General features: G+C 43.2%; 1 protein-coding gene across 2 annotated transcripts in view; it reads left to right on the top strand.

Moving 5' to 3' along the window:
- The first annotated feature begins 1,476 nt into the window (after nt 1-1,476).
- The window catches only part of LPAR1 (lysophosphatidic acid receptor 1), a 161,743-nt gene continuing 136,797 nt past the window's right edge, over nt 1,477-26,422 (top strand). The window contains exon 1 of one of the 2 annotated variants that reach the window (XM_040238574.1): nt 1,477-1,979. The gene's annotated coding sequence lies outside the window, so the exon portion shown is untranslated. Of the gene's footprint in view, nt 1,980-2,582; nt 2,676-26,422 lie in introns of those variants that run through there. The other variant, XM_040238565.1, reaches the window with a different exon arrangement.

Raw genomic sequence — 26,422 nt, 5'->3', positions numbered from 1 at the left:
AAGATTCTCGAGAGTCCCTTGGACTGCAAGGAGATCCAAACAATCCATTCTAAAGGAGATCAGCCCTGGGTGTTCATTGGAAGGACTGATGCTAAAGCTGAAACTCCAATACTTTGGCCACCTCATGTGAAGAGATGACTCATTGGAAAAGACTTTGATGCTGGGAGGTATTGGGGGCAGGAGGAGAAGGGGACGACAGAGGATGAGATGGCTGGATGGCATCACGGACTCAATGGACGTGAATCTGAGTGAACTCCGGGAGTTGGTGATGGACAGGGAGGCCTGGCGTGCTGCAATTCATGGGGTCACAAAGAGACACGACTGAGCGACTCAATTGAACTGAACTGCTATAATTAATATAAACATTTTTAATAAAATTCAATAAAATTTTAAAGTATTCTTTTCACCACATATAGAAGTTTTAGTATTGAGAAACCCAACAGTAAATACTGAGTGTGTAGTAGAAAGAAAATTAGCTAAGTGAGTTTTCTGAGTTGGTAGAGCTATGGTTGAAAACAAGTCCTTTTCAAGTATATTCTTTCTTTTCTTACCAATATATACTTTGTATTATACTTAGATTATATAGTGGATATTTTCCTATTTGTCCTGATGTATTAGAGTTTAAGATCAGCTCTCATTGTTCACACTGCGATAAGAGTTTTTATATACTTTTTGCATGCTGTAAATGAGCATACTATCACTGTGCATGTATTAAAATCTCTAATTTTTCACATTATCTATTATAAAAGAAATTATAAATTGGTAGGAAAGGGGAGATGCCTGGAGAATCCCAGGGACGGGGAGCCTGGTGGGCTGCCGTCTATGGGGTCACACAGAATTGGGGACGACTGAAGCGACTTAGCAGCAGCAGCAGGAAAGGGGAGAAGGCAGTCATTTAAGCTGATTTTTTAACAAAGGGGATTTGATACATTGTTTGAAAAAGGAAACAGCCTCAGATAGTAATTGAGGAGCAATCAGGTTTTTAGCCTTGAGCATCCTGTGAAAACCACGAGACCAATTCACCCAAGGTTCTCAGCAGTCAGTCACTTGCGGGAGATGGTCACGTTCTCTTCGAAAGTATACCGAGAAATCTTCCCTTCCCCACTCGCTGCGGTTTCCAGTGACCGCTCTTTTCTGCAAAGCCTTAGGTTACCGAGTGACCGGCATCAACGCAGCCCTCCCTCGCGGTTCTGCCTTTCTTTCTTACAGGTAGTTGGATCAGTCCTGCCAAAGTTCCTACCATACCGCTGGCGTGGCCCCCACGTGCCGTTTCAGGCCAGAGTGTGCAGTGTTTACTTGTAAGCAGCTACTTTTGTTGTGCTGCGCCTTTAGCAGTGAAGCCAGAGGCAGAGAACTGCCAACACTCCTAAAAGCCAAGGGTGGTAGGTGGTAGGGGTGGCGCGGCAGGAGAGCCCTCGCGTCCTCCCTGTGGCCGCCCCCTCCGTGGACTGGGAGGTGTTCAGAACCTGGGCGAGTCTCTCCGGCTGCCTCTTTCCGGAGAGGGATCCCCAGGCCTTAGTCCCGCACCGCTCCCGCCCACACCTTCAGGTGTGTATTCCCCGCCCTTAATTACTCTTCTAAAATTGATAGTTTGCACTTGGCTTGGCGAAGTGCAAGTGCAAACTGGGAAAGCGGAAGAGAAATGTATAATCATGGATATGGAGAACTAGGGGAGCATAGTCACACTTGCTTTGGTCTGCAGACCCAGTCAGTCGCAAACTCAGAAATGGAAACGTGTGCACCTTTCGGGCAGCAAAGGTGACTCCGCGTTCTTTGCAGCCTCGAGTTAAAAGCTGCGCTGCGAGAGCTGTGCCTGCTGGAAAGTCTGGACACGACCTACGGGAGAGGCCAGACGTTAGGGTTTCCGCGGGCCCGGCGATGTCTTCCAGAGCTTTTCAAGTGGGAAGAAAAGAGCGACAAAATGAAAATGCAACGTGTAGGGGTGGCCACCCGAGTCCCACAAGCTGTCGGTCGCAGAGGTGAGCGCGGGAGCGGGTACGGGGTGGGGAGCTGGAGTTGGAGGCCCGAGGGTCTCGGGCCGCGGGTGGGTTCTCTCCGCGTGGGGGGCGCTGGGAAGATGATGAATGGGAGGCTTGAGCTACCCTCCGCCCCCGCCCTGCAGACGCGGCTGGAAGTCCAACTAAATGGGGGAGGAGGAGCTCCGAGGGTCGGGGCTCGGGGGGCGTCGCGCCAGGTAAGGGAATGAGCCAGGGGGAGGGAGTCGGGAGGTGCAGGACTTGCTGACTTGTGCTACGTGGAGCCAGCAGAAAAGAAGGAGGCGGAGGAAGAAGGCGGCCGGCGTCGGCGCGGCTCCCGTGGCCCTCCCTCGGCGCCCCCTCCCCCGCCGCCCCTGCCAGCGCGCCAAAGCCGGAGCACTCCGGGCGGAGCGGCGGCAGACGCTCCCCGAGCCGCGACGCCCCTGTCCCCCAGCGGAGCCCGCCCGGGTGTCGGGCGGCCAGGGTCCCCGCGCTGCTGAGCCCTTCCCGGCCTCCCGGTCGCGCTCGGGACCCCGGCGGGGTGGGCGCAGGGGGCGGCCCCGCTCCGGGCGACGGCCGAGGGGCGGGCGGAGGGCCGGGCTCGGCGGGCCGCGGGGCGGGGGCTGCGGGGATTGACCGCGCAGCCTGAGGCCAGCCTGGGGGCGGCGGGAGCCGGACGCGAGGCGGCGGCGGGCGCAGGTAAAGGCGCGGGCGCGGCGCGGAAAGACGGTACCCTTTGAGCGCCGAGCCTGTGGCCGCCGGGTCCCTTCTGCGGCCAAAGGGCGCCCCGGGATCGCGCTTCGTGGCTGTGGGTGCGTGTGTTTCTGGGTGTGTGTATGTATGTGTATAAGCGCGCGCCTGTGCCGGGTGTGGGTGCGTGTCTATGCCCGTGGGCCAGCCTGTAGGAGCGAGGCGCTGCCGGCCTCCCCAACCAATTGACCGAGCCCCGGGAGAGCAGTTGCGGCAGCCGCCCGGGCCCCCCGCCCTCCGGTCCCCAGCGCGCTCCGGGGCCCACGCTGTGCGCTGTGCCTGCGATCGGGACCCGCCCAAGTGACACGTAGGTGGTCCCCGCTTACCTGGGACTGGGTGGGGGCACAAGAAGGCAGGCGGGGGGCGCTCTACGTCCTCCCCAAGCCGTGTCCGGGTGGCCTTGGGCCGCCGGGGGTCCTCGCGCCCCGCAGCGCCGGGCTCCCGCACCACTTGCTTCTCACCCCCACTCAGCCGTCTCTCCCGGCTGAGGATTTTAAGCTTAAGTTTCTGCTCACCCTCCGCCTAATAAAGACGTTTATCAAGTAACTGGGAAGTCTAAAGCAAGGGAGGGACCTGGCTTTGAGTTGGTGGTTTTGAAATCGACGGGCTACTTGTGTGCGTGCGTGTGTGTGTGTGTGTGTGTGTAGGACGAGTTTGTCGTGAATGGATTTACCATTTATTCTGGGTTTCTTTGCTGCCATTTGGACTTCGATGTGTAAGAATGACGGTATCCAGGACTTGTTGCTGCCTTCAGTCTGGGGCCTGAGATTCCTGCTCTCTGCTGCTACTCTCTTTCTTTTCCTTTTTGTTGAAATCTATGGAGTTTTTGTAAACGTGGGTTTCCAGTGAGCACTGGCTTGTTAAAGTTTCACTGTGAACGCGTTGTTTTCTATTGGAATAAACACATATTTACAAACATGAATCTTGAAACAGGTAACTGCAGTTAGGAGAGCAAAATCCTCTATTCCTTCAGGCTTTAACAGTCCCGAATTTTTCACCTATTTGCTTAAGTGTCATTGCCCAGCCTACGTATAACTGTGAAGCAGGAGGTCTGTGATTCAAAGCTTTCAATTCTGGTTATAGAGAGACTGCACTGGAAAACCTGCAAAGTTCCTTCTCCTAAGAAACTATTCCCTTGACAGATAGAAAGTAGTAAAGCCCCAAGGAAAAAGGGTGTGCACTGGAGTTATGCTTGTTTGGACGGAACTAAATTGTGTTAACACACATGTCATCCGGTTGTTTCTGCCCTGATTCTCCAATTGAGGGAGACTGGAGAATATTTGTCCCAAAAGCAAAATTGTGAATAACCATCACCATTATTAAGACTGCGTTTTTCTTGATACGGTTTAATTTGAGGATAAAGAAGCCAAGTAGCCAGAGAAAGAGGTAGTGTGTGGCAGGAAGGTCAGGCTGAAGGACCAGCAGGACGACTGGGTTATCACAATGAGCCACAGGCACACCACGCCCCCTAGCGGTGCGACCTTAGCCAGTTGGGTAAACTTGTCCTCCCTTGCCCGTGTCCTCATCTGGAAAATGGAAGGAAGGGTTTGATCATCTTTGCTGTTCCTTCCAGCTCCTTGCGATAACTAGAAACTGGAGGGTGGTTATCCCATGTTAGAACAATAGGAAGTGAGTAAAGGGGAGTATAAACCGTTAGTCTGGGAGGTACGGGGGAGGGCAAGCAGGCTGAGAAGGTGTAAGAAAACCAGCAGTGCGAGATGCCAGGAGGGGGAAAAAAACAGCTAGGAGTTGATTTTTCCTCTGTTTTTTGTTTTCCTCATCCACAAGGACATCAGTAATACCTGCTCCCTTCCCACTCCAGTCAGTCTTCCATTACCCATTTTATTTAAAGTGGCTGAGCCTACTTAACCGTAAAATTGACCTGGAGTCCCTAGTCTGACCTGACCAATTTACCATTTGCATCATTGTCTGGAGATGAGCAGTAGCACCGGCTGTGGGCACTCAGTGGATCTCAGAATCCCTGCAAGTGATGGGGAAAGATAGCAGAATGTATCAGATGGGAATGTAAGTGGCCACCCTTTTCAACACCTGCAGTTTAAAACATCTATTTTTATTTGAAGCTAACCTTTTCTGAAAAGTAGTTTAAGAAAAAAAAGACTTTACCATAAACTTTGCAAATTTTTACTGAATCTATTCTGTTAAGACCTACTGAAAAATTCAAAGAAAGTAAAACTTTCACTTGGTAAGCCTTTTTGATACGCAATGGCGGTCAGTCTGAAGTTCATTATTTTTTAGGCCCAAGAATCTTATTTCAGATGCTCAGTCAGGGAAGCTGCAACCTGTGTGGAATATATGGTATCATTTTCACTGGGAAGCTTGAAGTATCCAGCAAATAAAGACCTGAATTTTGTTTGAGGTCACGATTTTATTATCTGGGCTTGATGTGTGGCCTGTTTTCCTTCTCTTTCTTTGTTTTTGGTGCCCGTACGTATACACATTTGAGGGACATGATCTCTTTTAAGTGAAGTGTGATACTGTAAAACTTGGTTTAAAGTCTGAAAGCTTGCTCTGGCCTTGCTAACTCAGCATCTTGTTTGGTTTCTAATTTTTACATATCATGTTACCTTCCCAATCCATAGCGTGTTATTTATGTCGCGGAGAGCTATTATGGATGCCTTGGAGAGTTGGGAGAAAAGGAGGATATTTTAAGTGAATAAGTAGTTACTGAATTCGTTTGACAGTGGCAGAGATAAGGATGAGAAAAAGGCTCTAGAAAGAGCTGCAGTACAGAGGGAAAAAATACTGCCAACTTCCAGTATATAGCAGCTGGGTTGCATAACTAGGTGGCAGCTGTAGAGTCCAAGAACCTTGGCATGCTAGGGAAGGAAAACTGAATTCTGGCTCTGGGAAAGACTTCACAGAGGAGCTTGAAGATGAAAATGATGTGTCTCTTAAAAGATGAATGGTGGACTGTGAACTTGTTGCTGGAATCTGGAGTAATGAGGCTGGAGAGGTACAAAGTGATAAATTGTGCGGGACCTTGGATATTAAGGAATTGTGCTACCTAGGGATGTGGAGGGGCTTGTGTGATTTTAACCCTATGATGCAGGAAAACACTGAGTCACATATACTGGGCATAGATAGGGCTGAAATGATTGAGAGGTGCCTGGGCCCCGATTCCATTGCATTCCTTTGTAAAACTCAACAGCGAGTGAGTTTTAGGGCACTGCTGCCAGCTTATGCAGATTATATAAAGGTTACAGATTGTCCCCAAATTGACAGTGTTCTTTTGAGAGATTTAATATAGTGAAAATTAATGATGTTTTTGTGTTACACCTGGACATTGTGAGGCACTTGAAGCACGTGGTTTAAAATTGCAGAGCTGACCAAGAAAGCCTTTTGTTTCCTTTTGTTTTTGTTTAGGGAGGGGCCTGCTAGTTAATACTAATTTAAACATGACTAAGGCAACTGACATTCTCAACCCTGTTTATGTTATACATAGTGTTTAACCACAGTAGTCGAATATTTGTAGCACAGAAGAGAATTATTATTAGTTTAAAAATGGTGTTGACACCCTTGTAAAAGGTCAGGGTTAAGGGGAGAGGAGAAACACTGTTGCTGTTACCTTGAGGATTGACACAGGCCCCATAGAGGCTTTATTAAGTTTAACCTCCAATGGAAGGAGCTTGACCAGTTCGGTGAAAGTGAGTCGCTCAGTCATGTCCGACTGTTTGCGATCCCTGTATAGTTCATGGATTCTCCAGGCCAGAATACTGGAGTGGGTAGCCTTTCCCTTCCCCAGGGGATCTTCCCAACCCACATTGCAGGCGGATTCTTTACCAGCTGAGCTACAAGGGAAGCCTTGACCAGTTCTGTAGATGAATACTTAAGAACCTTCTTTCTAGTCATCTAGAAAGAAGTCTTTTTTTTTTTTTTTTTTCAGTTTGTTTTTTCCCACTAAATCTCTAGAGCTGACGTGTGTAGCTCAGTATCTCTAGACAGGAAGAATCTCTGTGGGCTTCTTTCGGGAGAGACTACCAGCAAGGTGGCTCAGATGATAAAGCATCTGCCTACAATGCGGGAGACCCAGGTTCAATCCCTGGGTTGGGAAGATTCTCTGGAGAAGGAAATGGCAACCCACTCCAGTACTCTTGCCTGGAAAATCCCATGGACGGAGGAGGCTAGAGTCCATCGGGTTGCAAAGAGTCGGACAGGACTGAGCTACTTCACTTCACTTCACTTTCAGCAACTCTGGAGGTTTCCTCTCATGTCCCAGTACCTCCTGTCAAAGGTGGGAGTGGGTAGCCTTTCAGCTGCATGTCCAAGGTGGAACTGACTGCAGTTATTCTTCTAATTGCCTTCGAATCTGGGGGTGCTGGGCCAATAAGGAGAAAGATGATGAAAGATTTGGCCAGTTGCTTTGTACCATCTTCTGAATTCAGTTGGAATGAATGATCTTCCCAATCGTGTGTTTTATCTTCCACAAGGGAACTTGGGTTTGCAAGTTTAATCAATTAACTTAATTAAGGTGATTAGTTAAGTTGAAGGAATCTAAAGTTTTTTGGTTTTGAGGGGGAGGGAGAAGGGAAGAGCTGCTGGTGGTGATTTTATTTAAATTCCTTAGCCTTTATCCCCCCCCAGCAGGTTAGGGCGATTTCAAAGTAATGTCCTTATTGACTAGGGTGGGGCAAAGAAAATTATCTCAGTACTTGGATGTTGGCTCCTGTTATCTAATCAGCACTATAGAAACTTTAACTTTGAAGTTCATGTAACATTCAAATTTCTTCCAGAAATAAGAGGACTGTTTTACTACTACATGGATTTAAGTTATAATTTTATTTCTGTGGTACTATTTTTAAAAAGTGATGTAATGACAGGGCAGACTCTCAAATTTAGTCCAGTGCTAAAACAAACATGTGTAAGCCTGAATGAGGTAAACCAGGTTGTTTGCTTTATTTAATATGGAGACAAAGGAAAATGATTTCAAAACCGCCTCTTTCTCTAAAAGAGAGAACGTTGGACTGATAAAACCTGGTTCTGGATCTCTCTGGGGTAGGATTTCCAAGGTTGAAACTGTTAAGGGAAATCTTGTTCATTACGGCCGTCATGTGTGCCTTTGCTTCTTAAGGTTTAGGATTCGTTATACAGAGAGGGCTGCTGTGAACCATTCCTTCTTAGCAAGCTTTCCTTTTTCCATTTTCTTAAATTTCAGACAATAGACTGGATTTGACTTTATGTAAGTCCTCTATACTCGACCATGCTTTCAGTGGTTCTTCTTGACCAATACCCAAGCTGCCTTCATTCTGAAACTCAGCCCTAACAGATATTCTTGGCTCTTTGGAAGGAGAAATGATCCGGGATCAGAGGAAAAAAGTTCTGTTTTACTCCTAGCAGCACTGAACTATAACCCTGCTATAACGCAAGCATTGTGCTAGGTACCAGATAGAGGCAGGGAGTGGGGGTGAATAAGCAGGGTTCCTACCCTCCAGAAGAAGCTGAGCTTATAGACATAGTAACATGATGATGGCAATTCAGGGTAATGAGTGTGATGAGGGAGATAAGCTCAGGGTACTATGGGGACACCGAGCAGGGGCCCTTGCTCCTCGGGTGTGGGGTGAGGATGAGGCTCCTAGGAGATGAGGATCTGGGAGGAACCTCAGAGATGAACCAAGAGACCCAGCAGAGAAACAAGAGATGAAGAGAGAGGGACTCAAGAGGCTTTTTATTTCTAGTGTTGTTATTGCTGAATGAGTCAAAGTTGCCTTCTTTTTATATCTGTAAAAAAAGAATGTTGCTGTTGTTTAGCTGCTAAGTCGTGTCCGACTCTTTTGTGACGCCATGGACTGCAGCCTACCAGGCTCCTCTGTCCGTGGGATTCTCCAGGCAAGAACACTGGAGTGGGTTGCCATTTCCTTCTCCAATGCATGAAAGTGAAAAGTGAAAGTGAAGTCGCTCAGTCGTCTCCAACTCTTCGAGACCCCATGGACTGCAGCCCACCAGGCTCCTCCATCCATGGGATTTTCCAGGCAAGAGTACTGGAGTGGGATGCCATTGCCTTCTCCACTAGATTAGTTTACTTTTTCCTTAATCTTGAATTTGTTCATTTACTCCCGATGCAGTAGGTACCATGTACTGGGGACCGAACGGTGGGAAACTAGACATACCAAGTCCCTTTCCTCAGGGAGCTTGCATTCTATCATGTTAACGACTGAGGTTCTTCTGAAACCGCTTCAGATAAGGAGCATGTTTGTTGAGTTTTTTTTCAACTTTAGGAATGTTTTCTTCAAACTAGGCCCAGTGTTTTCAGATCAGTTAGCTTTTCTTGAGAAGATGAGAATGAGATAGATCCCAGTATTCTCATTTTCATTTTTTAAACTCGAGATGTTTTTACGTGGATTTACCAGCTGCCAAGTCTAGAGACAGACATAACTTTATGTCTTATCAGTAGCCCTGGCTTGCTTCCTTCTCATTTTGGATATTCTTAATATTGACCCAGTTTGTGTTTGAGGTTCTTTATTCAGTTGATGACTTGCTTCCTATAATAATCCATATCTAGCCTTGGTAGGAAGTCAGACGTATTTTGAAGTCATGCCATCACAGTGACTCTGCTTCCTTATTGCACTTTACTTGTCCTGTTTAAGTGTCTCAGTGCTCTGAACACAGTAGAAAGTTTTCTCACCAGAATAAGATGCTGCATTCATTTATAGAAAGATACGGATTTTGTAATAATTCACAAACTATGGATGTGTCTAATGTAAATGGAGTAATATCCCTTTGCTCTTTCAAGCTTTCTCTTCTGATGTAACCCTCTGTCATCAGCTTGCTACACAGCCTTTCATACCTGTTCTTTTGCTTACACAAACCTCCAAAAATTTTGTGTTTATTTGTTGCATTTGGCCCAAAAAGTTCATTTGAGTGTTTCGTAAGAGCATATGGAAAAACCCGAATGAACTTTTGGGCCAATCCAGTGTACTGATGCATGTGAGGTGTGTGTCTGTGTGGACACATGCTCCGTCCTGCCTCTGTTGGCTTCAGAGAGGCTGTGAATGAGGCTGCCATCCCAGGCCAGACATTTGAGGCCCCAGGAACCTGCATGGCTCTTCCTGAATCAGAACAGGGTGCTAGGACTCGATTAAGAGTTCTTGTCCCCAACAGAAAACCTCAATAGAACATTTCTCCAAAGAAGACACAGAAATGGCCGACAAAGACATGGAAAGATGTTGAACATCACTGATGACTGGAGAAATGCAAATCAAAACTACCATGAGGTGTCATTTCACACCTGTCAGAATGGCCATCATCAAAAAATCTACAAACAGTAAACACTGGAGAGACTGTGCAGAAAAGGGAACCCTCCTGCACTGTTGGTGGGAATGCAAATTGATACAGCCACTATGGAGGATAGAATGGGGGTTCCTTAAAAAACTAAAAATAGAGATACCGTATGACCAAGCAATCCCACTTCTGGGCCATACACCCAGAGAAGACTGTAATTCAAAAAGATACATGCACCCCGGTGTTCATTGCCACACTGTTTACAATGGCCAGGACATGGAAGCAGCATAGATGCCTATCAGCAGAGGGATGGGTGAAGAAGATGTGGGACATATGTACAATGGGATATTACTCAGCCATGAAAAGGAATGAAACTGTGTCATCCGCAGAGACATGGATGGACCCAGAGACTGGTCATACAGAGTGAAGTAAGTCAGAAAGAGAAAAGCAAATATCATATATAATGCATTTATGTGAAATCTTAGAAAAATGGTGTTCAGTTCAGTGCAGTCGCTCAGTCGTGTCCGACTCTTTGCGACCCCATGAATTGCAGCACTCCAGGCCTCCCTGTCCATCACCAACTCCCGGAGTTGACTCAGACTCACGTCCATCGAGTCAGTGATGCCATCCAGCCATCTCATAGGTGGTCTTATTTGCAAAGCAGAAATAGAGACATAGATGTAGAGAACAAACATGGATACCAAGGGGGAAAGCGGGGGTGGGGAGGATGAATTGGGATATTGGGATGAAAATATATACACTATAGATGCTATGTATGAAATAGATAACTGTTTATCTGAGAATCTATTGTATAGCACAGGGAACTTTACTCAGTGCTCTGTGGTGACATAAATGGGAAGGAAATTTAAAAAAGGGAATATATGTATATGTTTGTCTGATTCACTTGGCTGTACTGCAGACATTGACACAGCAGTATAAAGCAACTATACTCCAATTAGAAAAGAATAATCCTTGTCTCAGAAATAGGAAGGTTATGAATGTAGCCAACAAAATGATTTTCAGCTGCATGACAACCAGGGCAGCAGATATTGCCTGGACTTTTATTTCCACCAGGACTGTGTTTCATCAGGTCTCAGGCAGGGGAGGAGGGGCATTTAGGAGCACGTGTTTGGCATCCTTGAAGCTTTTGTTAGGCCTTGCCCAGCTGCCATGCTTTGTACTATCAACCGCTTCCGGAGCAGAGCAGATAGGGGGAGTTACTTATTATAGGCAGGTTTCATTGTGGGAGCGTCAAACAAGGGCCCCCTGGAAGCCAGCAATCTGCAGATGATAAGGATGAAGAGTCCTGCGGAGGGGGTAGCACAGTTGAAACAGGATTGCCTTTTGTTAAGGGACTGCTTTGCCATGTTGGACTGTGATTTGTTGGGAGAGGGATTATTGTCATGTGGAGAAAAGGAGAAATTCATTCTGTACTCAGTGTTTGTTGTAGTTCCACAGGGAACTGCTTGCTTTACTTTCTGAGTAGACATAGGGACCAGAAAGTTCAAAAGCTAGGGCAGGATGACTTGGGTTTCCAGATTCAGTGGGATCTGTGATCTCCTCCCTTTATCTGGGGCCTTGTCAGTTCAGTTTCATGAGCTAAAAGACTGTGCGCTACTGTGAACAGTTGCTTTGCTTGGCTGAGGACGTTACGGTGTTAAAAACAAATTTAAAAATGAAAAGCAAGCACTAAGAAAGTGTGGTTCCCTGCTCTCAAGTAGCTCCTCAACGTGGAGAGCCGTGGATGAAGATGCCTGAGATCAGGCTTACAGGGATAAATATTGTAAACCGAGGTTTAAATGAAATGCCATCTGAATATTTGAGGACAGAGAGAGTAACTGCCTTGGAGGAGAGGAAGGATTTGCAGCAGTATTCTGGCCTCATTGGCAAGTGGGTTGAGAATGTCATTCCACACAGAAGAGTCGTAAGGTCTGGGAGCTACACATGAATGACAGGTTGTGATTTGTGGCCCAGTGGTGGTCCACTTTGGGTCCATGTTGAAGGACTAACAGAAGGGTTCAGGGCGCTGTTGGGGATCAAAAAAAGGCACATCAAAGCCCTTAGCAGAGAGTAGGGACGTGAGAGTGTGAGGATTGTTCCAGTGGGGCAGTGAGATTTTCAGCGGGACATTTGAGTTTGAAGTTTAGCGGAGAAGCCAAAGCGTGGCAGTATTCAGGAGTAATTGCTATACATCAGAGTAAAGACCAGTGAAATTTACGTGGTAAGCTGGAGAGAAGTTTTGGAGCGGGAAGAGTGATATATATTCTGTCTTTAAAAGCTGAGGATAAAAGAGGAGGGAGACATTGATTAAAGAAAACAATGGATTGGTGTGATGGGGGTAAAAATCAAGAAAATGGATGGAACTCTGGTTCTCACTTTTTTTTTTAATTTTTAAAGACAATTAAAAATTAAAATTATTAAACAAAATTTTTTCCTAGCTTTTTTGAGGTATAGTTGATAAAACTAATACATTTAAAGTGTACAGTGAGATGATTTGATATATGTGAAGTGAAGTGAAGTCGCTCAGTCGTGCCTGACTCTTTGCGACCCCGTGGACAGTAGCCTGCACCAAGCTCCTCCATCCATGGGATTTTCTAGGCAAGAGTACTGGAGTGGGTTGCTGCTTCCTTCTCCAGGGACTCTCCCGACCCAGGGATCGAACCCAGGTCTCCCACATTGTAGACAGACGCTTTACCGTCTGAGCCACCAGTGTACTGTGAAAGGATTCTCCCGCTTTGATATACATACTAGGTGTCTTAACAAGGGCAATAAGGCATATTTTGATTCTTCAGGTAATTCTTCTTTCCAGAAGGTGCTTAAGATAGCTTTGTCAGTTGTCAGACATTTACTGAATGTCCACTAGAGCTTCTCTTCATGAGGTGGTTCTGGGATGATACAAAGGAGATGGAGTTTCAGTTTGATGTTCCTTTGAGAGGAATAAAAGCCTCTGAAACAATCCATTCCAGCAAGGGAAAATAAATCCTGAAAAGAATCAGAAGGTCGGTGCTGATGTGGGGCCTGAGAAGAGCTGCAAATATAGTTGCAGTTTCTTGCTGAACTAACAAAAGTGTTGTGCATATTACTGTCATCACTGCAATAAAAGACAAGCCAAAAGCCTCTCAGCATAAAGACCAGACTTTGAGAAACCCCAACAGGTTTGTCACGGTGATTTATAAACTTTGGTCAAGTAAATTTAAGCTTTAACTGCTTGATGAAGGTTAAAAATAGGATACAGTACAACTTCGCTCTTGACTTGGTTAAATAAAAGCGCCTATTTTAAATTAAGAACTCGTTGAATATTTCCATTTCAAGAAATTATATCGGCATGCCTTCCCTGGTGGCTCAGTAGTAAAGAATCAGCCTGCCAATGCAGGAAACGTGGGTTTGATCCCCTGGGTCAGGAAAATGACCTGGGGAAGGAAATGGCAATCCACGCCAGTGTTCTTGCCTGGAAAATCCCATAGACAGAGGAGCCTGGCGGGCTGCAGTCCCTGGGGTCTCAAAGAGTCACACGCGACTTATGACTGAACAACACAGTGTCAGGGAATTATATTGGCCTGCCTTTTTGTAGTAAGATAGAGCAAGGGGAATCTGTTATCAGCCTTTTGCTCTCTAGGCCATTATGATTCTTTAAAATTATACTCATTTCTGTTTGAAAGTTATAAAAGCAGTACCTGCTTATTTTGCTATTTGAAAAGTCCAGGAGACTCATCCATAGTTTCACTGCTCAGTGATAACTTCCTTATTCCATTTCAGGATAACTCTTGCAGTTTTTAAAATATTTGATCATGCTGAATATTAAGTACCCATACTATTAAAATCTTTCATTTTAAATTCCCATCGACCACATGATAGTCACAATACTGAATATGTATCATATTTAATTATTTCCTGTCTCTCTTGGCTTCTTTACTTGTTTAAGGCCCTGTGGTGATGTTCCCAGAGCTCTGTCCTTCCTTTAAACAGGCTCCAAGTATGAACTTACCTATAGAGCAGACTGTGTTTTCCAGCCCTTTGCCACTGACTGTCACCTCATCCTGGTATTCTCTGTCTCCAGGTATCCCTATGGTTGCTTTATCATCATTTTCGTGTCTTAATTCACGTCACCTTCTTGGTGCAGCCTTTTCTAATGATCACTACATTTAAAATTGTATGGCTCTTCCCATTTATACAGCTTGACTGATATTTTCTTCTCCATTGCATACATTTTCTTTTTACTTCTTAGATAAGGGAAAGGATTAACTAAAAAAAAAAAAAAAATCTCATTTTATTTACTGCTGTCTTCCCAGTTCTTAGTATAACACCTTGCATGTAGAACTCAAATTCTTTGAATTAAAATTTTGTTTGGACTGAAATTTTTTGAATACAAAAATCAGTATGTTTGCCACCTCCTGAGCATATTGCAGTAAATAAGACACGGTCTTGACTGCAGAAGATTTACAATCCAGTGAGAACAACTAACAGCAACTGTGACTGGAGTTAGGAAAGCAGAGTGTCCTGGAAGAATCTAACATGGAGATTGACCTTGCCTGCAAGGGTAAGGAAGACTTCTCTGAGAAACTGGCATTTATATGGAGGCTTGAAAGATGAGTTGAATTAGGTTAGTGAAACTGGGAGGTGAGGATAAAAGAGGAGGGAGACACTGATTTAAAAAAAAAATAGATTGACCTGATTGGGCGGGGAGAAAATAGACGGAATTCTGGTTCTCACTTTTTTTTTTCATTTTTAAAAACAATTAAAAAAAATTTTTTTTTTTTTGGCCGTGCTGTGTGGTTTGTGGAATCTTAGTCCCCCCACCAGGGATGGAACCTGAGCCCCCTGCATTGGAACTGTGGAGTTTTAACCACTGGGCCACGAGGGAAGTCCCTGTTTCTCACTTCTTGAGTTGAAACGAGGTCATTTGTTTTAAATTAAAAGTTAGACATTGATCGACTTTGTTGTCATTTTCGATGTATACAACTTTATTTTCAATGATTTTTAAATAATCAGCCGTATTTTAAAATTTTGAATCTGTAGTTACTGGGGAAGGAGGAATAGGAATATTCATGTAAAAATCTGAAAGTGGCAATTAAAATGATAAAGCTAGTTTTATTTCTATGCTTTGTGCTTATATACTCACTAAAAATTTAAAAGAGTGTAGGGAAAGTAAACATTCTCACTTTATCGGGGATGCCTCAAGTGGCTCATTCAGCCAAGTATGACGTGGCTGAATATTGCTTTATTATTTTGTTTACAAGTAAACGTTTGCATCAACTGTTAGTTTTATTTTTCATGGTAATTGAGGTCTGTACAGTTTTTACTTATTGTCTATTAAGGATTTCTTTGTTCTGAGGATGGAAAAGAGCATGGTTTCTATAGGAGACAAGTGCAGATATGTTTATTAATTCAGTAATATCACTCACATCTTCTATGTCCTGATTTTATACTTGAGCTGTCACAGACTAATAATGGTTCTTTAGCCTCTCTCTATAAATCGGCTTTTGTCAGTTTCTTTATAGGAATTTCTGTGTGTTAACATTGTATTAAATACATAGAGATTACTGTTAGGCCTTTATTATGTTTATCAGTATAAAATAACCCTCTGCATTTGGAACTACATTCTACTATTTTCCTGATATTAATATTTCCAGTGTTTTCTTTTTTTCTTTGTCTAAAATGACTTCACTCATCCTGTTTTAAACTTTTGGTGTTTATCATTTTTATATCATTTTGCTTGTAAGCATCATTTAATTGAATTTTAACATACCTCTTAAAGGGAAACTTACTTCTTTAATATTTATTGTTAAGACCAAAAAGTTTGATCTTAATTCTTTAAGTTTTTTGTTTTGAGAAGTACTTTAAAATGCACTGGTTTGCTTTTTCTCACCAGTATTTAGCTGCATTGTCTCAGATAAATTACATAATATCTCTAGGACTGCGGTTTTTTATTTATAAAGACGCAACATGCACACACAAATCTTCAGTTAATGCTTTAAAGGGGCCTGGCACGCTGAACAGATTAGCTGACATTATCACTGATGTATTGAGCCATATGAAATTTTTTTACTGCTTTGACCTATAAAGATGGCAGCTTCCTACGGTTCAATCTAACATGCTTTCTGGATTTATTTTGTCTTTTTCTATGTACCATTTGTTTCATATATCCAGAGTATTTTTAAATGGCCAAATCTTATTTTTAGCTTACTAGTGATTATCTTTGTTTTTTGAATACATTCATAAAGTCTGTTTCTCTGATTCCTAGAGAACTAAATAACTTCTGACCCCACTCCTCTGCACAATTTACTGTGCCTTTATTTGTTTTGCCTTCTTGCCACGTCTCAATTTCCATTTTATATAAATATATATATGTATACGGATACATATATATACACACATATATATATACAGTATATATATTTCAGTGTATAACTTAAATTTCAAGTATAGACTTTAGACTTTTGTATTCTATTTTGTAATAAAGTCTACAGCACTATTTTGTATGTGTCTCTAGTTAGTTTTGACCCTCATTTGCACTTGGGGTCCCCTTGCTTATACTCGCTTGAAAGGTGCCTCCCATGTAGTTGAGATAATGTCCTCATCTTTATCTGGCCAGTTGTATCTTCTGCATTCCTGGGTTGTACTCAGGATTTTTCTGCATTCATCAGAGTGTCTGACTTGAATTTCCAAAGGTGCCGTGTGAGTCTTTGAGATTCATGTTCTTTTTACCCATCCTTCACAGAGTGTAGTTAGTGGAAATAATTTATGCCTTGATTTTGCCTTTTCTTTACCTCTTTCTAGTACTGGTGTGAATTTTGCCATTTTGTGCATCTTAGCATTCTGGCGGGAAGTTGGGAGGAGTCATTTTGGGACATCCAGTTCAATGGCTTTCAAACTTTTTGGACCATCCCCCCATAGTTAGAAAAGGTCATACATATATGAAGAAAATGACAGTTTCATGTAGATGACTACATATGCTACTGATTTTTCCCTCTATTTGTGTTATAGTCTGTTCATTTTCATTTAAAAGAAGTGTTGGTCATAACTAAGGTTTGAACACACTAATCTGTTTGTAAACAGTGGTTTGAAAAACACTGATTGAGTTTGTTGCTATTCTGTGTGTAATTAGGGTTATTCATTATTCTATAAGTCTTTATTATATACATGGTACCAATTCTTATGCTAATAGTTGGACTAGAGTGGGGAATAAAGTGGCTGTTATCACAGGAGGCATGAAACAGTCCAGTGCGAAGGAAGATACTGACCAAATGAGCACCCATCATGGACAAAATGCAATGAATGTTACAAGGGAAAAGGCATAGGGAGCTTCAAAAGAAATGGTTAAATGGGGAACCTCATCTGATGTTAGGGTGATTCAGAATTTTCCTAAGAAAGTGACGTTTGATTAAATCTGCAGAATGAGAAGGGATTAACTCGGTGAAGGGTCAAAGTGTGGTGCGTGAGGGATCGTAGCATCATGGAAGAATTGAGTAATGTGAGCAAAATAGAGTACTGGAAGTGAATGACAGACAGATGAAAGGCAGGTCTTTTAGTTTGATGAGTTGGCATTTTTGTGATACTTAGTGGGCCTTCCTGTTTATGAGTACCCGCTCCCCCTGCCGCCCCCCCAACAAAAGTCAAAGAGGAATAGAAAGGATATTTTGGGGGAAGTGGGTGCAAGTGTGTTGAAGCAGTTTGTGTTACAGCTATTTTGTATATTGCTAAACAGTAATACCATTTGTTGGAGTTGTGCTCTGCACTAGAAACTGTACAAAGCTCTGTGTCACTATGGGGAAATAGTTTTGGTTGGATTTAAAAAAAACAAAACTCCTATATAGTATAGTTCCCAATCTAGTAACTATACATGATTTGCAGGAAAGTAGACTACTGGTTAAGTTTCAGTAAGTGTCAATCTGATGATTGAACGAGCATGTCATAGCTTGGTGATTTTTAAATAATGATTTGAGATCATTGCTGCGTTAGGGTTTTTCTTTTTTATCATTTTGCCATGATTGGGTTTTAGGGTTTTTCGCCTGCTGCCTCCTTTGAAAGCTGGGTGATGGATTTTAAAATGTTTTAACTGGCATGTATGTGCACTCGCTTACTCAGTCGTGTCCGTGGACTGTGGCCCACAGGGCTCCTCTGTCCACGGACTTCTCCAGGCAAGAATTCTGGAGTGGGTTGCCATTTCCTTCCCCGAGGGGGATCTTCCCAGCCCAGGGACTGAACCTGTGTCTTTTGCATCTCTTGCATTGGCAGGCAGATTCTTTACCACTGCACCACCTAGGAAGCTATTTTAAATTGCAAATCCATAAATTAAGCGGACTGATTGAGAACGGAGTATGGCAGGTGACCATGATTTGAGTGTCAGTTTTCCCACCGCTCTCCATGGGGCTTTTGGCTGGACCCACCCTTTCCAGGTCTCCAGGTCCTTGTCTTGACCACTCATGCTGAGTCTTGTCCGACTCATGCTTGGTCGTGTCCGATTCCTTGTGACCCCATGGACTATACAGTCCATGGGATTTTCCAAGCTAGAGTACTGGAATGGGTAGCCTTTCCCTTCTCCAGGGGATCTTCGCAACTCAGGGATCAAACCCATATCTCCTGCATTGCAGGTGGATTCTTTACCAACTGAGCTGTCAGGGAAGCCCTGTCTTGAAATAGAAGACTTGAAATCAGTGCACACAAATCATTCTCCTTATCGTATTATGCAGTGACTTCATGCTTTTTATTTTCAACTTTGCTCTGTTTCATCTTCAGAGAATTGATGTTTTTGTGCCATTGAGCTAATATAGTCTGACAAGCTCAAGCTAAACATGGGAGAACTCCAGGTTTTTACATCCTTATGGGTATTGTAAAGGGAGGCTCAGGTGGTATACTTTGACACTGGCCACCAGCACTGATACTTCTGGAAACATGGAAGGCAAAGAAGAGGACTTTCCTGAACAAAGTCTTCAGACTTTAACATCATAGTTAAATTAGTTGAAATTACATTGCTTATTAACCTTTCAGATTCAGTGAAGGTGAAAAAAATCATTATCTTAGGCTTCATGATGGATGCTTGCTTTGAGGAAAATGAGCAATATCTAAGTTGTTTTATATAATCTATATTTTATAAAAACATGGAACAGTAATGATCTTATTTCAGAAAGATTTAGAGGCCTAAGGAATCCCATGGAATATTAATTTAGTTTTAATGACTACTCCACGTTTAAGGACTATTGGGTAAAGAATGAGTTTTCTGGGGAAGGGAATGAAAAGTCCTTGGCAACTCAGCCTTTCTTACCAGTATACTCAATCAGTTGATTAAAATACATTAGTTTTGGTAATTTCAAAATAATTTTCAGTCTTCCAGTCTTACTTACAAGTACTTTATTTCACTTGTTCTTATTTCTGAGGAAAATATATTTGAGGGAACAAAAGTTCATGCTTTTTCTTTTTATGAAAGTGAAAAGAAAAGTGAAAATTGCTCAGTAGTGTCTGACTCTTTGTGACCCCATGGACTGTCCATGGAATTCTCCAGGCCAGAATACTAGAGTGGGTAGCCTTTCCCTTGTCCAGGGGATCTTCCCAACCCAGGGATCAGACCCAGGCCTCCCACATTGCAGGCAGATTCTTTACCAGCTGAGCCAGAAGGGAAGCCCACACTACCTAATTCCTTATTGGAATAAGCCCTTACTTCCTTATTGGACTTCTCTAGTGGCTCAGATGGTAAAGCCTCTGCCCACAATGCACGAGACCTGGGTTTGATCCCTGGGTTGGGAAGATCCTTTGGAGAAGGCAATGGCAACCCATTCCAGTACTCTTGCCTGGAAAATCCTACGGACAGAGGAGCCTGGTAAGCTGTAGTCCATGGAGTCGCAAAGAGTCGGACATGACTGAGCGACTTCACTTTCACTTTAATTCCTTATTCATAATAAATATTTATTCAGGAAGTCCAGGTAACTGGGTATTTTACTTAGTGTGTTTTGGTGTTGATTCATCAGCTTATCTGCCTTTATTTGCTGTTGAATATCTTCTTAAGCTCACACTGTGATGGGAGATGGTGATGGACAGGGAGGCCTGGTGTGCTGCGATTCATGGGGTCGCGAAGAGTCGGACACGACTGAGCGACTGAACTGAACTGAAGCTTGCACTGGGTGGAAACCTGGCCAGGACCTCAGGCTCCTGACTGGGGACAAGGCAGGGGCAGGTCTCACAGGCCCTGGTTGAGATCAGGTTGGGCATAAGTCCAGGCAGGTAATAGGTATGGCTGTTGCTCAAGGCTGGTACTAAGAAATAGATAGAATCGGAAGGGGTTGGAGTCATGAGGTTAAGTTAGGTTCAAGAGCAACAGAGCCAGGAAGCGGCACAGAGTGTTTTCCTGCACCGCCGAGTATTAACATTTTAAGGCAGGGCATTCTGGATAGCCCTAAGAGAGAAGCTGTGTAGACAGAAGTTTAAATGTCTCCGGAGGAGTTTTATTTTCAAAGATCCGAGCATCTGTTGACCATCTCTGCTTGTTCAGGGGAACCTGGATGCTCCAACAGGGCTTTATCACGATGACCTTGGGAAGCACAATCCCCACAGTCCTCCAAGCGTTTGGCCACCTCATAGTGGAGAGACACAGATGACAAATTCTTGTTTGATTCAGGGATTAGAGACCTTATTTAATACCTTCTCCAGGAGCAGAAAGCAGCCCAGGTTTTGTGTCTTTCTGCAAGAGATTTCCTGTAAAGCAAATTTAACATTCCATTAATTTGAGGGAAAATAAGTATTAACCCTGGCCAGTAGCTGTTACAACAGAGGTTAGTGGACTGTTTGGGCTTACTTAATACAGGGAGGATGCACAGAATTTTTTAACTACCTAAACACCTTCCTTTTTTCATTTTCATCCCATTTTGATGGTGGAATAACTCAGCTGGTAGAAAACATTTCAGTAAACACATATTAAAGTTTTTTTTTTCATATTTAAAGTATTTAAAACTGTCCAACTCATTTAAAAATATTTATTTCTATGTAAAAAAGTGGCTTAGAATATTCTTAAAAAGGTTTCAAAATTTATTTTTGAAACCACGTCATGACAATATTTAAACAGACCTACTGATATTTTCAGTTCCCTAATATAATGTATTTTCCATTTAATCATGTTAGTTTTATAGTCTATTCCCATTATGGTCTATTTTGTGATATAATTCTACCTAGAGGTAACAAATATGTTTTTGTTTCTACTGGCCATTTTCTAACTACTGTTATATGTGGCAATGTGGTCTGAATCATTATAATTTTAACAGGTTACTATTAATCCATTCTGTTGTTAAACTATTCATTCAACCCTTGTCCTTTTTTTGGACATTTAATGTTATTTCTCATTTTTTTTGCTATTTTAAAAAACACTACACTTAACAACTTTCTGTATAATTGTCTGAGACTAAGAATGAGATCACCAATTTGAGAATAAATATCATTTGGTTTCCAAGTATGTTTAGAAAGGTTATTACGAAAAACTTTTTAAATTACACAACTGAGTACAAATGTATTCATTGTACAAGACAAAAATATAAAAGAAGGAAAAAAAGTAGTTATAGTCCCCTCAGAGGTAACCATTGTCAGCTTTATGTGACATTTCCTTCTAATATTTTCTCTGCACATTTTGCTAACTGGTTGAAATCCTACCAAGTAGCATTGAGTATCCTGTTTTTTGTCTTAACAGTATATCATAATTAGAGGTGACCTTACTTCCGTTTAGTAGCTTTACTTCACTGCAGTGAACACTTTTGTGTGTGTGAGGCTTTGTTTGAGTTTCAGAGGATTTGTTTGGGATAGATTCCCATTTCTAGAATTTACTGCTTCAAAAGATAGGGATGATTTTTTAACTAGTGGTGAGAAATGATTAATTTCCAGAAACCAATGGTAATAATTCATATTCTTTTCAGCAGAATTTGAGAAAATTTGAAAAATAGAAATCTTCCTGCATGAAATGTAGGTTTGTGAAACTTGGAAAATGATCAGAGCAACAGGAAGCTTTGGTACTAATCAGTCCTGGATGACATGGAGTGAAATTGATCAGACTTATTGGTGGATGTGCCTCTCTCACTGCAGTGATACCCTCCACTCCTCTACAGTTTTGGATTAACCAGCTTTCCTTGGTCCTGTACCCTTCCAGTGCACAGATTTTAATGTGCAATAAAACATTTTGGTTTTAACTGCATTTACTCTCTCAACTGATTGTGGAATATTCCTGGTTAATATGCTTCTGCAAAAGAAATGGTTAACTACTGGGAAATGAAACAAAATGGATAGCAGAGAATTAAAAATTGAATAGCATTTATATCTGTGCTTATTTGGTATGTATTTTTTGTATTCAGTTCAGTTCAGTCGCTCAGTCGTGTCCGACTCTTTGCGACCCCATGAATCGCAGCACGTCAGGCCTCCCTGTCCATCACCATCTCCTGGAGTTCACTCAGACTCACGTCCGTCGAGTCAGTGATGCCATCCAGCCATCTCATCCTCTGTCGTCCCCTTCTTCTCCTGCCTCAATCCCTCCCAGCATCAGAGTCTTTTCCAATGAGTCAACTCTTCTCATGAGGTGGCCAAAGTACTGGAGTTTCAGCTTTAGCATCATTCCTTTCAAAGAAATCCCAGGGCTGATCTCCTTCAGAATGGACTGGTTGGATCTCCTTGCAGTCCAAGGGACTCTCAAGAGTCTTCTCCAACACCACAGTTCAAAAGCATCAATTCTTTGACGCTCAACTTTCTTCACAGTCCAACTCTCACATCCATACATGACCACAGGAAAAACCACAGCCTTGACTAGACGGACCTTTGTTGGCAAAGTAATGGCTCTGCTTTTGAATATGCTATCTAGGTTGGTCATAACTTTCCTTCCAAGGAGTAAGCGTCTTTTAATTTCATGGCTGCAGTCACCATCTGCAGTGATTTTGGAGCCCCCCAAAATAAAGTCTGACACTGTTTCCACTGTTTCCCCATCTATTTGCCATGAAGTGATGGGACCAGATGCCATGATCTTCGTTTTCTGAATGTGGAGCTTTAAGCCAACTTTTTCGCTCTCCTCTTTCACTCTCATCAAGAGGCTTTTTAGTTCCTCTTCACTTTCTGCCATAAGGGTGGTGTCATTAGTCTCCATAAACTTTATTTTTCTCCAGATGTCATTGGTCTTGAGGCCAGGGATGACTTTTGCTCTTTGGGGGAAATTAAGTGAACTTCCTTAAGAGATAGTTAATTTACGGTTTCATCCATAACTAGAATTAATCACATGAAATGCAGTTCAATTTGCCATTCAATTGATGATCATTTATTAGACTCCAGAGATACAAAGGTGAGTAAGATGGAGGCCTTGTCTTTAAAAAACTCACAAGCAGTAGAGCTGCAAACTGAATGAAAAATACTGTGTGATGAATGAATTACTGGAAAGTAGTTACTTGTCTATTTCCCTACTGAAAATAAATTTAGTAAGCACAGGAAAGAAATGTAGGAAGAGAAAGTGAGAGTGTGAGTTTCAGCAGAGACCAAGTCAGTGTGGCCCCCTCAGGGTCCTGTTCACACATTTGGAAAAGACCACACAGTTCACTGTCCTTGCTAGAAGGGGACACGAAGAGGAAACACAGTCAGCTGTATGATCCAGAGAGCCTGTGAGGATAAGGGCTAAACAAGGGGCACAGCTCTTTGTGGTGCTGGGAGGAGAGAGGATTTTAATGGTCTTTAAACATTTAGTATTTAATATATGAGCAATGTCTCCAAACACAATCTTTACAATGAATATAACTATTGGAGTAAGGGAAAAAAACACAACAGCGTTGCTCAACAGAGGTCAATGGCATCATGCCAAAGCTTGTCTCAGAAAAGCAGTTCTATGGGAGCCAAAGCTAGACAGTTCTGACAAGTAGCTCTTGGCTGATGTGGCTCTATCCAAGGATTATACGCATTCCTTGTGGAATGACGGGTAGATACCTTTCAGGATAAGCCTGTGAATGTTATTCCTTGAAAGGAATATTTTTGCTAATGTTGAGTAACAGTGAGTTCAAGATTATACAGCTCAACTCTGCATCCTTTCCTTGTAGTCAGATAAGTGGGGACTGAGTGCTTTACGAGTCAGCCCCACTGGATAGCACAAACAAGGATCAGTCTATGACCTCAGGCTATGGGAATAACTACAGGCATGTTCGGTAATCTCACTTCAAGGAGTAGAAGGAAGAGAGATGAAGGCCCTGACATTTTATGCCTTTGGCTGGAGTTTGCAAAGCTGGCAGTCTGTGTGCTACATGGATTTGGCTCCATATGTATTTTCTTTGTTCGGTATAAGGTTTTGAAAGGTGACATAGCCAAGAAGGCATTATGATTGGTTCTTCTTATGCAAAGTTAAGATATATTTTTACTAGATACTTCTTTTATTTATGATGTCTGGGTGGTCCCTAGAGATATTTGTGTTTGTGACACCTGCCAAATTGCAGTTATAGTATAAAGGGAAGTTTGCATAACTCGCAGAGACAACATAAAACAGGTAGTGATTACTCTGGGTGGGGAGGAGGATCATAAAAGGTTTTCTGAAAAGATGGTTCTGAGGCTGGGACTGGAAGAATGAAGGAGGTGTTTGCTGGGCATGGAATTCAGACAAGGGAAGGTGTTCCAGGAAGGGCCAAGTACATGTATAAAGACACTTGTGTGGTCAGCATTATGTGTTAGGTGAGCTTTAAGTAGAAACTGATGCTTCATGAACAGAGTATGGTATTGCTGAAGTGGGAAATAGCTGGAGGACTCAGTATTCTGTGCTCAAGGAGTTGAACTTGAAACAATGGGAAGCTACGGAAGTGTTTAAAACCGAGCATTGGCATGCTCGATTTCTGTTCTGGGAAGATTATTCCCACACAACCAAGGGAAGTGGTGGTCGGTGGAAGGGGCTTAGAATATGTTAGGGGAGATAATCAGGGCCTGAATTAAGGCAGTGATCGTGGGTTTAGAGGGAGGGAAGCAGTGTGAAAGATGTTTAGGAGGAAGAGTTGATCCCACTGAGTGAATGAGTAAATATGTCGGTGGATGGGGGGAGGTGGGTAGTAATGGTGAATGAATGGTGATTCCTTTGACTAAGATGGAGAAGGAAGAGAGCAGGGAGGGTATGGGAAGAGTATGAATTTGCTAGGGCTGCCAGGACAAAGTACCACAGATTAGGGTAGCTTAAATAATGGAACATTTTCTTACAATTGTGGAGGCTAGAAGCCCAAGGTCAAGGTGTTGGCAGGGTTGGTTTCTTGTGAGGTGTCTCTTGGCTTGTAGATGGGTCCCTTCCCTGTATCTTCATACGACCTTTCCCCTGTGTGTGCTTGTCTGTGTCCAGATTTGTGAGTGCTCACAGCTGTATGAGTGTATACTTCCAGTTAGAAAGGGGATTTTGAAGTGTCAGGGGCCAGTTCTGGGTAATGAGGGCCTAAGCAGAGAGGTCAGTTTGGGGGGAATGTCGAAACTACCCTTTTCTTGTAAGGACACCAGCTGTATTGGATTAGACCTCATTTTAACTTGATTACCTCATTAAACACCCTGTATCCAAATTTGAGGTACTCAGGACTTCGCCATATGAATCTTTGGGGACAGTTCAGCCCATGACAGGAAGGATAAGGGTCATAGTTAGCACATGTTGGATTTGAGATCCCTGTGGATATGCCGTGGTGGTTCTGGAATGTGTTTAGAGATGTGAGAGCCCAGCTCAGAAAATGCTCCAGATTTGGTAGTTAAAACCTGGGAGCGGATAAAGTCATCTTGGATCGAGGTACCCCACTTTGTCTTATTTTAAGAATCGCCCAAGAGGAAGTCTTTTAGAGTAAACCCCATGTAGGCTCCCACTTGAGAGGCATTGACCCCCTCTTAGGGACGGAAGCTGAAGCAGCCACCTGGTGATTCTAACGTGCATCCCAAGTTTGAGAGGAGTGTCTAGGGAATGTGGGTGTGATGTGTGAGCCAGAGAAGATGTGTCAAAGATGGCCAGGATCACTCTAGTAATGGGTGGGAAGGGAGAAGAGCAGAATTTAAAAGCCTTCTTGCCTGATGTCTGCTAATTTGTCCATGAAGGATATGAAAGTTAGGGAGTTTATCTGAGAGGATAAGGGCTTAGAAGAGATACTGGGGGAAATGGAAGAGATCAAAGGACAGTGACACCATAACGGTGGTTATTGTGGGCTTGGCTGAGATAAAAGTGTCTGATGAGCAGTGCCTTCTTCATCTTGTCGATACGTTTTCTCTGTGGGGCCTCTGGAAGCTGTGAATGGGGGCAGAACAGGAAGTTTGGAGTTTAATCCAGATTGAGGTGTTAAAAGGCAGAAGGGAGTGTGGTAGGTAGCAGGCTGGTGGTGGGGTGGCCTGTGACATTTAGGCTGAATGTTCTGGGAACTGAGGCTGGATGGCCTGATCAACAGGGGAAAATGGAGGGGGCAGGAAGCTGGATATTTTGACATCCAAGGGCAGACAGAGTGTATGTGAGTGCTCACAGCTGTACG

Source organism: Oryx dammah, unplaced genomic scaffold, assembly GCF_014754425.2.
Source record: "Oryx dammah isolate SB20612 unplaced genomic scaffold, SCBI_Odam_1.1 HiC_scaffold_1, whole genome shotgun sequence".
Taxonomy (NCBI): Eukaryota; Metazoa; Chordata; class Mammalia; order Artiodactyla; family Bovidae; genus Oryx; species Oryx dammah.
This window is presented reverse-complemented; position numbering and strand designations above follow the sequence as displayed.